Below are 10,484 nucleotides of genomic sequence, written 5' to 3' on the forward strand. Positions count from 1 at the left end.
ACAATGCCTTTGAGTCCTTATGTAATTCTTGTAAATAAATAACTTATAAATATGTTGAGTCATGAGCTCTTTTAAATGTGTCAATACAAATTTAATAAGCCTTCTAAGCGGAACCTATTCACAAGTCAAATCTGTTGTCCAAATACACATTTGTAATCTGTTACAACGATCTGTTAGAATTCACAAAATTATCTTAAATATTATAAGAATTTCAACCATCACATTTCCATGGATTGCTTAATGCAAAAACATTAGCACTGTGAGTTTAAAACATTTCTAGTCTTTATTCTAAATCATAGTTGAGGTTAAAAGATGCTTATTGCTCTGAAGATTTGTCATCCCAAGTTTGGGAGTAATAGACTCAAGCAATTTAGGGTAATTTATTCCCTCATTACCATGCTGGCGGGTGGATTCTTGCGGTGGTAGTGATGGGACAGTGACGCACTCCCCTCCCCACCATCACAATTCTAGGGCTAAGGAGGCTTGGGCCAGCTCTCATCCTCTGTAAGACAAGAAGGTGGCTGGGGAAAGGGAGAGGCTCAAGCTTCTGCCAAGTGCTCGGCAAGACAAACTAGGTGTCCCGTGGAGATAACCAGTTCCTGTCCCAGGCTCATACCCCATCTTCCGGGCAGCACATTGTTTAATCGCAGTTCATCGGGAATGCCAGTCATTTTGCCTCATAATTCCTCGTGCCTACTCTCGTTGAAAGGAGTTCTGGTGGCAGATGAGAATTTTTTAAAAAGCCTTCTTGGGTCAATAGAAAACAAGCCTATGATTCAAGCATTGTGATGGTCATGGCTGTTGCCCTGTTGCATGAGTTTGGAGCCTGTAGTTGAACCACACCCTGCTGGGCTGGTCTTTCAGGGGGCCCAGGAACCAGGAGGCGTGAGTATCTTGGAAGACGCCAAAATACAAACAGGTATATCACCGAACTTACTTGTTTGCTTAACAAATATTCATGAACCTAAACCAGACCAGGCCAGTGCTGGGACCCAACATAATGAAGTTTTATTTTCTGTTCTCTCAGGGTGGTAGGGAGATGGACTCTTCAACTTACAAGAGATGACAAGTCCTAGGAAATGGGAAAGAAGTTTAGAAGGTTCTAGAAGCCCAAACCACACTTAGAAGTAAAAGGGTGATAAAGAAAAATGTCCTGGGGTAGTGATTTCTAAGCTTATGCAGAGGGATGAGTAGTGTAAGTCAGTTGGTAGGGGGAAGAGCATTCTAGGCTGAGAAAATAGCATAGGCACTATCAAGAAGCTAGGAGAAAGCAAGTCAGTCTAAAAACTAAGTGCTTTAGTATTCTTTTAGCAAAGTATGAAAGAGAAAGTGGAACTTTGACACTAGTGAGGACAGAGAAGTATGCAAGGGCAGGTCAGGCAGGACCTCTCAGGAGTTTGGACCGGGTGGAGTTAGCAGGGTGGAATTAAAGAATTTTTAGCACTGAACGTGGCCTTTGATGTCATCTAGATTAATCCTCATTTCCAATATAAGAATCTCCCCTACTTACCCGTACAACAAATGTTTACAGAGCACCGAACCTGTGCCAGGCTGTGAGCTGGGATGTAGTGACACGTGTCGAATGGCTCAGTTTCTAATGGAGGAGACAAGTAAGGCCAAGTGAGCAAACAGTGAGACGGGACAACCTGTAAATCTGAAAGAACATGGAAAATCCCAGTGTACATGCCTGCATAATCCCTTCCCTGTGAGTGTGGGCAGCGCTTGTGAACATGATGCGACTTCACTCTTGTGATTAGGTGATGTTGTAAGGTAAACATGAGGGAATCCGGCAGATGTAATGAAGGTCCCTAACCAGTTGACTTTGTAGCCAAAAGGGAGCTTGACTTGGGGAGAGTCCTAATCAGGTGACTCCTTTAAAAGAAGTTGCAGGTCTTCTCTGAAGAAGACTATTTATTTATTTATTTATTTATTTATTTTTTAAGCAAACGTATAATTTATTTTTGGAGAAAAATAATTAAAACTAAGGTTTTTCATTACAGGGGAGAAATAACAATAGGAAATCATACCATGGTTACATGTTAATTACCACATTCTGTTCACTTTAGATGTGCTTAACATGTATTCACTGACGATATGAACTTTTGAGTTTTAAAAAATCACAAACTCCTGTCAACGTAAATTCATAAACGTTGAAATAAATACCCTAGAAATAAGTAAAGTTTAAAAACTGAAGCCTTTGACAGTGTTTATAGATCAACCTAAATGTTAAGTACAAATAGTACAGCAAACAAATTGACATTACTACTAGTTTCCACTTAATTTCTTCATAATATGGCTGTCTGGTGTTGCATTCATAAAGATACTTCCTACAACCACATGGGTACTCCAGAGATTATGATGAATCACTTTTCAGCAGCCAAGATCATCAACAGAGAATCCTAAATGTTGATAGCGTTCATCTGTTTCAAAAAGAATGTTGTTTGTATATGGTCCAAAAAATGCCAAACCAGATAGTGGGTCAATAAAGTCAGCCCAATAGCCTTCGGCTCGAAGAGCGTAGCATATTTCCTTAGCACCACTGATGAACTTTTATAAGAGTATTTCTCTTTCATTTTCTACCTCCTCACTCCAAATAGTCCTATCATTCTTAGTTTTCTGTGTTACAGTCAGAATCATTAGTTTGTTGGTGGTCACTTCTGGAAACAGCGACTGAAAATCTCTTCGCAGCAATTCTGGACATGTTTGGATTACACACTTTACTTTGGCACTTTCAAAGTACATTTTCTGCACTGTTAACTTCTTGTTCAACAGGTGCATCATTACCCTGAAATTCATTCACATATTGTGTCATCACAAACTCGTGTCTTTCACTTGATAAAGGTTCTCCAAGAATGTCAGGTAAAGTTTTATGAACCTGGCTTTTCTTCTGTGACATGGTCCCATTGAGGTCACAATCAAAACCTATGTTCCCAGGAAGTTGGAATCTCTGACCCTGAGGCCCAAATGGTCCCATAACTTCATCAGGCCATATTGTTCGAGAGCATGTATCAGGAGGTGCAGTGGCCACATGAGACTCATCAGAACCTAAAGATCCAGCGGTTGAAAAGGCTTTGGGATTGACAACCCTTTTAACTAAAGAATAAAATCCTGGGAGATAGGAAACCAATCTGGCTCTGTTACAGAGCACATTTTGGCCATTTCTAGAGGCGAGGGCAGACGCAAAATATCTTCGCTTTCGTAGTTCCGCCAGTCACCACCACTGCCTCCAGCTGTCCAAGAACCTGACTCTCCCCACCTTGATAATGGGGACCTGAAGGAGACATTTAAAACAGCATTCTCCTGTTGGCCTTCAAGAAGTGAACCTCCATGTGGAGAAGGCCACATGGCAGGAAACAGCGGTGGCCTCTAGGATGTCAGTCCTACAACAAAAGAAACTGAACATGGTCAACAGTAAGCTTGGAAGAGGGCATGGAGCCTCGCTTGAGACCACAGCCTTGGCTGACAACTTGATTTTAGCCTGGTGAGGCCCTGAGTAAAGGTCCTGGCTGGCCCACATTTGGATACCAGCACCACAAAAACTGAGATAATTAAATTTGTGGTATTTGGTTACATAGCAAGTGACTGAAAATCTCACCCCACAAAAATCTCAGGCAAAGATTTATTTATTGGCTCACATAACTGAAGTTCTTGCCTTTCTGTATCCCCTACCTCCATCTCTCAGCTGCCCACTTCTCTATGGTGACTGAATTACAACCCCACCTAGACCATGGGATCATAACATGACCCTGAGAGCCTCGGGTCTCACCACACTCGCTATACACTGTGAAACACCGTGATTTCTTTGTCCCGGCATTTCCAAGGAAAGTGTTGATGTGTCTCACAGACTGGCTTAGTCACCTGCCTAGGCCTCAACCAGTCACAGTAGTCGTCATGTGCTGATTGGATAGGTCAGAGTCTGACGCTCTACCACGGCGGAGCCCTGTCCAAAACCCTGGGGCTGAGAGTGGGAAAGAAGTGAAAGACATAAATTTTAATGATTGCCCTCAGATTTACAAAACACATCTTTTTTTAAAAAAAGATTTTATTTATTTTTAGAGAGAAGGAGGGAGAGAGGGACAGAAACATCAATGTGTGGTTGCCTCTCATGCAGCTTGCAACCCAGGCATGTACCTTGGCTGGGAATCAAACCAGCGACCCACAGGTTTGCAGGCCAGCACTCAATCTACTGAGTCACACCAGCCAGGGCTACAACACATATCTTTAATTCATCAGTTTAATACCCTTCAAATACCCTGCTTCATATGTAGGAAGTCTGAAGACCTTACAACAGTAGGTTCCCTTTTCCTTTCTATTCTTCATGCTATTGCCATACTTTCATTTTCGTCTTAAATCCCTTCTTTTCCCTATCTCCTCCCACTTGCCTGCCCACCCCATGCTTGCAGACAACTACTTTACATTTTGTGGCTATAGTTTTGCATTTCCTACAATTTTATATGGCTGGAATCATACAGTATGTAGTCTTTTTGGTCTGGCTTTCAGTCAGCAAAATTATTTTGACTAATTCATGTTGTTGCATGTATCAAGTTTATTTCTTTTTATTTTCTTCTCTTAATCCTCACATGAGGATATGTTTATTAATTTTAGAGAGAGGGAGAAATAAAAAACATTTATGTGAGAAGTTGATCAGTTGCCTCTCATCTGTGCCCTGTGTATGAAACCCAAAACCTAGGTATGTGTCCTGACAGGGAATCAAACCCATAACCTTTCAGTGTAGGGGACAATTCTCCATCCAACTGAGCCATCCAGCCAGGGTATTTCTTTTTATTGCCCAATATTTTATCATACAGTCATAAAATTCACTTCCCCATATGCTATAAATACACAATTCATTGCTAATATTTTTGCTTTAGACCTGAGGTTAGCAAAGGAGGGCCCATTTGCAAGCCAAAACCAGCCCAGTACTTGATTTTATATGGCCTTTTACAATTTTAAATGATGGGGGGGGGGGAATCAAAAGATTACTGGCACATAAGAATAACATGAAATTTTAATGTCCATAAATAAAGTTTTATTGAAACACATCCATGCTCATTTGCCTATTGTCAAAGACTGCTTTTATGCTGCAACAGTAGAGTGGTTGCAGTAGAAATCATGACCCACAAAACCTAAAATATTTATCTGCTCCTTTACAGAAAGTTTGCTGACCTCCTACCTTAGACTTGTTTTTAACGTAATTAAAAATTCTTTTTCTTTCACTTCCTCCATTTTCCAGTATTTCGATCTGTTGTTCCACTTATTTATGCCTTCGTTGGTTGATTCTTGTATGTGCCTTGACTGGGGATTGAACCCACCTTGGTGTATCAAGACAATGCTCTGAGTTACATGTCAGGACTACTTTTAGTATTCTTAATTTTGTTTTGCAGATCTATATTTCTGTCTGGCATTATATTCCTTATGCCTGAAGAACTTCCTTTAGTATTTCTTGTAGGTCATCTGGGAATGTATTTCCTCAGGTTTTCTTTTTAAAGCCAGGAAAGGCTTTATTTCTCCTTTATTTTTGAAAGGTATTTTCACAGAGTATGGAATTCTGGGTTGATAGTTTTCTTCTTTCTTTCAGCATTGAAGTCACTCCGTTGTCTTCCAGCTTGCACAGTTTCTGGTAATTCTTAGTTTCCTTTGTAGGTACTGTGTCACTATTCCCTGAACTGCCAGTAAGATTTTGTTTTAGCATTTAGAACATGATATGTCTAGTTGTGTGTGTACCTTTATTATGTTTGGTGTTCTTTGAGTTTCTTCAACCTATGGCATGTCTGTCAATTTTGGAGAATCCCCAACCTTTATTTATTTCTTCAAATATTTCTTTCTGTGCGAGTTCATTTGGCCTCTTGTGCCCCAGCGATCCACTAGGGGGAAGAGCATGCCCTGGGGAGCTGCTGCAATGGGGCCCAGGAGCCACCACAGAGAGCAAACCAAGTCCAGCCAGCACAGGTGCCCCGCCGCGCCCAGGCTCAACCTGAGGCAGAGCTGTTTGGCTGAACCCAGTTTAGATCCATTGAACCCAGATCAGTTGCCCTAGGGATCTGTATCCTGTAGGAAGATAAAAATTTTTGATGAAAGGACCAAAGAGCAAAAGAAAAAAGTTAGTATTGTTTTCTGCCAACCTTTATTCCTAGAATCAGCCTTTTCAAGTGCCAGGGGATTGTTTCAGTTTTTACCTTCAAAGTCCCTGAGGTTCTCTCTTAACTCTCTGGAGGCATTCGAACTGTAGTCCCCAAGGCCCATCTGTACCCGAGCCCTGTGCCTTGGGGCCACTGCGATGTCAACATCCACTTACCTTCAGCATGCATTCTTTCTTTCTGCCACCTGGGAATTTCCGGTTCATTTGAAATTGGTTATTTATTTGAAAATAAGTGTCACTTTAGTCAGCATCCTCACATATTTGGAACAGAAGGCGGGGGCCTACATGAGTTAGTTGTCTACCATTTTAGGTAACCTGATTTTTTTCCTGGGGAACTTTTTTTTTTTTTTTTTTTTTTTAACACAGTTGAAATGACTCCATATACACAATTTTGTTTTCTGTTCTTGTATTTGAAAAGAACACATTTCCCTATGGGCTTGTGTCTCATCTGTCTCAAACTCCAGTATTCAGTACCGGACTAGGTTCATGGACACGAACAAATGTTTGTTGAAGGGCATCTTACATAAACACACTCTGGAAAGACCAGTCAAGGTGAGTGCATAAGGAACCCTGGGCTGAGAGGAAGCTGAGTGGGTGAACAGGGAACAGAATGAGATATATACCTCAGGAGATGGGGAAGAGCTATGGTTATTGGGACTTCCTCATAGGAAGCTCATGGCCCAGTTCACAGAACTGATTAACACAAAGAATCAAGGTCCTGCCTTTCTGTGTAAGTCTACAAAGTATGTTCAACTCCGACTCATACAGCAGGATCAGGAAACCACTTACCAGCTGCTGTTGCTTTCTTTTTCTCACTAGAGCCAGGAAAATGCTGCCAAAGCAGGTGATGCAAGAGTGAAGCCGACTCTGAAACACCCAGTCCCCTGAGGAACTTCACCAAGGAACAGATTGGCCATCCTATAAACTCCCATCTGGAGGTACCTGGGGGACACCTTCTTACATTAAGGCCAGTTAGAATCCCTGGTGATTGTGGCTACAAAGCAAACCCAGATAGTAATTTGCAACAGTGCAGAAATAGTTGGCTTTTAGTAGAGAAATTAAAAATTTAGAGGAGACAGAGTGACAGAACTGTGGGGGAAACTCTAAGATGATGGGAACAGGGCAATGGAAATTAGAGCTGATTTGTTGAAAACCTGTCATATTTAATGTATGCAGTTTTTCTTCTAGGAGACACTTTACTGCCATCTACTGTAGAATTGTAGAAATAAACCCACAAATGTATGGCATCCCTATAGATGTGGCAACTTCTGCACACAATCTGCACTACTACAGAAAAATCTGGAGCAGTAACGAGCATTTAATTCAATTCTCTATTAGACACTGTGGTGGGCACTTTTCAAATACGGCATTTAACCTGAACAAAATCCTACGAAACAGGTACTTACACTCGTTTTATAGATGAAGAAAATATGAGGACCCTTAGGGCAGGGAGGAAAAGGAGGGCATGGCCCTGAGAGGACAGAGGGGCTGTGTCCCTCTGCTGCTCCTGGAGACCTCACGTGGGCTGTGGCTCCATGGGTGTTACAGCGTCTTTGTGACTTGGTACGTCTAAAATGTTTTATAATAATTTAAGTCACTGTGAAGATTCAGAGAAGCCAAACAGCTTTGATTAGAACCACGGCATTTGCAGTTCTACTAGGTTGCTTCTCTGAAGTGGTTAAATTTAGCACAGAAATCATATTATAAAACCTAGGAATACTTGTTTACATTAGGATTACAGACACAAACTATCTGTAACACTCTGTGTATCTCTTCTACTTGGACAACAGTCTGAATTTCCTATTATAGGTAAGTGATGGAAGGCAGAGATAATTTAGCATCTGGGTCTACTAAATTGGTCAAGATCATTGTTTAGCCTTCACTTATTTCAACAAGGGCTCATTAAACAAACATTTTCTTATGTTAATTCAGTCTGAGGCTTGTGGCTTATAATTACAGTTCCAAGACTTAGGACAAATTTCTTCTGATCTTGAGATGTTCTTTATGCAACAATACTTCTATTAGCTTCTTTGTGGTGGGGAGTGGGAAGGTGGAAGTGGAAATAGAGAATGTAATTATCATTTATTAAGCATCTATTTTGAGTCTGGTGTGGTGCTGAGCAATGTCCTTGTGCTATTCCACTCACTCCTCTTCAATCGTGAGGAATACTGGCACACTTTACAGGAAAAAAGTTTTTTATAATGATGTACCGATTAGTTAGACATACAAGGTCATCAAGGAGTTTTGTTTTTTTGAAGATTTTATTTATTTTTAGAGGGGGGAGGGGGAGGGAGAGAAACATCAATGTGTGGTTGCCTCTCATTCGCCCCTTCACTGGGGACCTGGCCCACAACCCAGGCATGTGCCCTGACTGGGAATCGAACTGATGACCCTTTGGTTCGCAGGCCAGCACTCAATCCCCTGAGCCACACCAGCCAGGGCATTTATTCGGGAATTTATATGCAGGTGGGAGAGAGACAATAAATCAACAAAATAATACTCTAAGAGTTCAGGGGTTAAGAAAATAGGGCAATGGCACAGTGGTAGTGATGGCGGTGGGACAGGCAGAGAGACACTTTAGATTAGGGCAGACATCAGCTAAGATCAAATGGTTTTTAAAAAAAGATTTATTTTTAGAGAGTGGAAGGATGGAGAAAGACAGGGGGAGAAACATTAATGCAAAACAAACATTAATCAGTTGCCCCAACAGGGAACCAAACCTACAACCCAGGAATATGCCCTGACTGGGAATTGGACCAGCGACCTTACTATTTGGGGAACAACACCCAACCAACTCAGCCACACAGTCAGGGCTAAGATCAAGGGTTTTAGACCCATTTTGAGGAGGGAAGAGGGGACTACTTTACTTCAAAGCATTTTAGCTAACTTTTTCCTCAAGTTAGGAAAGGGCCCTGGAAAGACAGCCTCACTAGTAAGCATGTTACCAACAATCAGCCACAGTTGCTAAAGCTCAGTCCCAAGAGAGGAGGAATTCTCTCTCTAGCAGGGGGGTAGGCAAAGACTAATGATTAAACTACTTACTCAAACCCAACTCTAAAGGGAGGATCTGCCAGTGGGTATCTGTAGGCAGTGATGACAAAACTAGACTTTTCAAGAGATTCTCAGTCAGTCTTAATTACAACCACACTTGACAACAGGTGAAACAAAATGAAATTTAAAGACTGAGAGGAAATTAAAATTTCCAAGTATGTCAACCGATAAACCAATCTCCAATTTTCCCAGTACTTTTAGGGCTATAATAATTAACCATACTCTGAAAATCTTTTTTTCCAAAACATATTCCTGTTTCTAATAGGCTCTAACAATGTAATCTTCCCATACTTCTCATGTATAAAATGGGAATATTAGAAATTCAAGTTCATGTTAGGCATTTCAGATATAAGATACTATACAACAGTTCCTTTTATCTAAACCATACTTCTCAACTCCCAGTACTGATAGCATGCAGATGCCATTAGATAGTATGCAATGAAGATTTAAATGAAACTAGGAATTTGGGATAACATTTCCTGAACTCAATTTTTAAAATTTGTAATTAAATAAGAAAGAACAAAAGGCAATTTAAGTATATACTTTCGTAGAATTTATTCATTTGGCATTGCTAAGCAAGTAAACTCAGTTTCATCTCTTTTACCAGCCCTCGAGAGTTTTGATTTAAGCTGCCAAATACGTTCCCAAAAGCTCATCAGCTCAACTTCATTACAGGCACCGCATCTTCGACAAGTTGCCCCCAGGGCCGGGGGTATCTCCAAGGCTGACCTTCCGCAGGGAGGTCTTTTCTGCTGTGAGCAGCTGGCTTCATGGGTCTTTTCATTTAAGCATTACTCAAACTTTCTAAAATGAACGTCAGAGCTGAAAAGGAATTCAGAAGGCAACTCCTCCAGTCTCCTCCTGACCGAACATACACAGAAGTCCAGAGAGGTCCAGAGATCGTATAGTCACTTGCTAACAAAGTCAGGACCAAGAACTAATCCTCTATACAGGGGGCCAAGGAAATTAGGTTTATAAAGGACCTAACAGGTGCCACTTAGCATTTACAGATTCAATCCCAAGGATGCAGTGGCCCTATTTTATAGATGAAACCAACTCAGAATTTAAGTAACGTGCCAAGCAGCCAAGTACTTGACATGGGCAGGAATGAAACCAGTCCTGTTTATGAACATCATGCTCACTTACACTCTAAACATCAAAAACTCCCTGACTTTGGTGCTCCTCAATCTTAAGCTATCCCACTTCGAATCTCTATCAACCCAATATTAAATTCAAAGTAAGTGAGAACTAAGCCATCTATCACACACGGTGTCGGTTGGAGAAGCATACTGCT

The 10,484-nt window shown here is 41.1% G+C and overlaps 1 pseudogene; it reads right to left on the reverse strand.

Annotated features, from left to right (window-relative positions):
- Positions 1-1,970: 1,970 nt before the first annotated feature.
- Positions 1,971-3,211, reverse strand: LOC129070940 (methylmalonic aciduria and homocystinuria type D homolog, mitochondrial-like; annotated as a pseudogene).
- Between the last annotated feature and the right edge of the window lie 7,273 nt (positions 3,212-10,484).

Source organism: Pteronotus mesoamericanus, unplaced genomic scaffold, assembly GCF_021234165.1.
Source record: "Pteronotus mesoamericanus isolate MK-2021 breed Mesoamerican mustached bat unplaced genomic scaffold, CSHL_Meso_final contig_25, whole genome shotgun sequence".
NCBI classification, from domain to species: domain Eukaryota; kingdom Metazoa; phylum Chordata; class Mammalia; order Chiroptera; family Mormoopidae; genus Pteronotus; species Pteronotus mesoamericanus.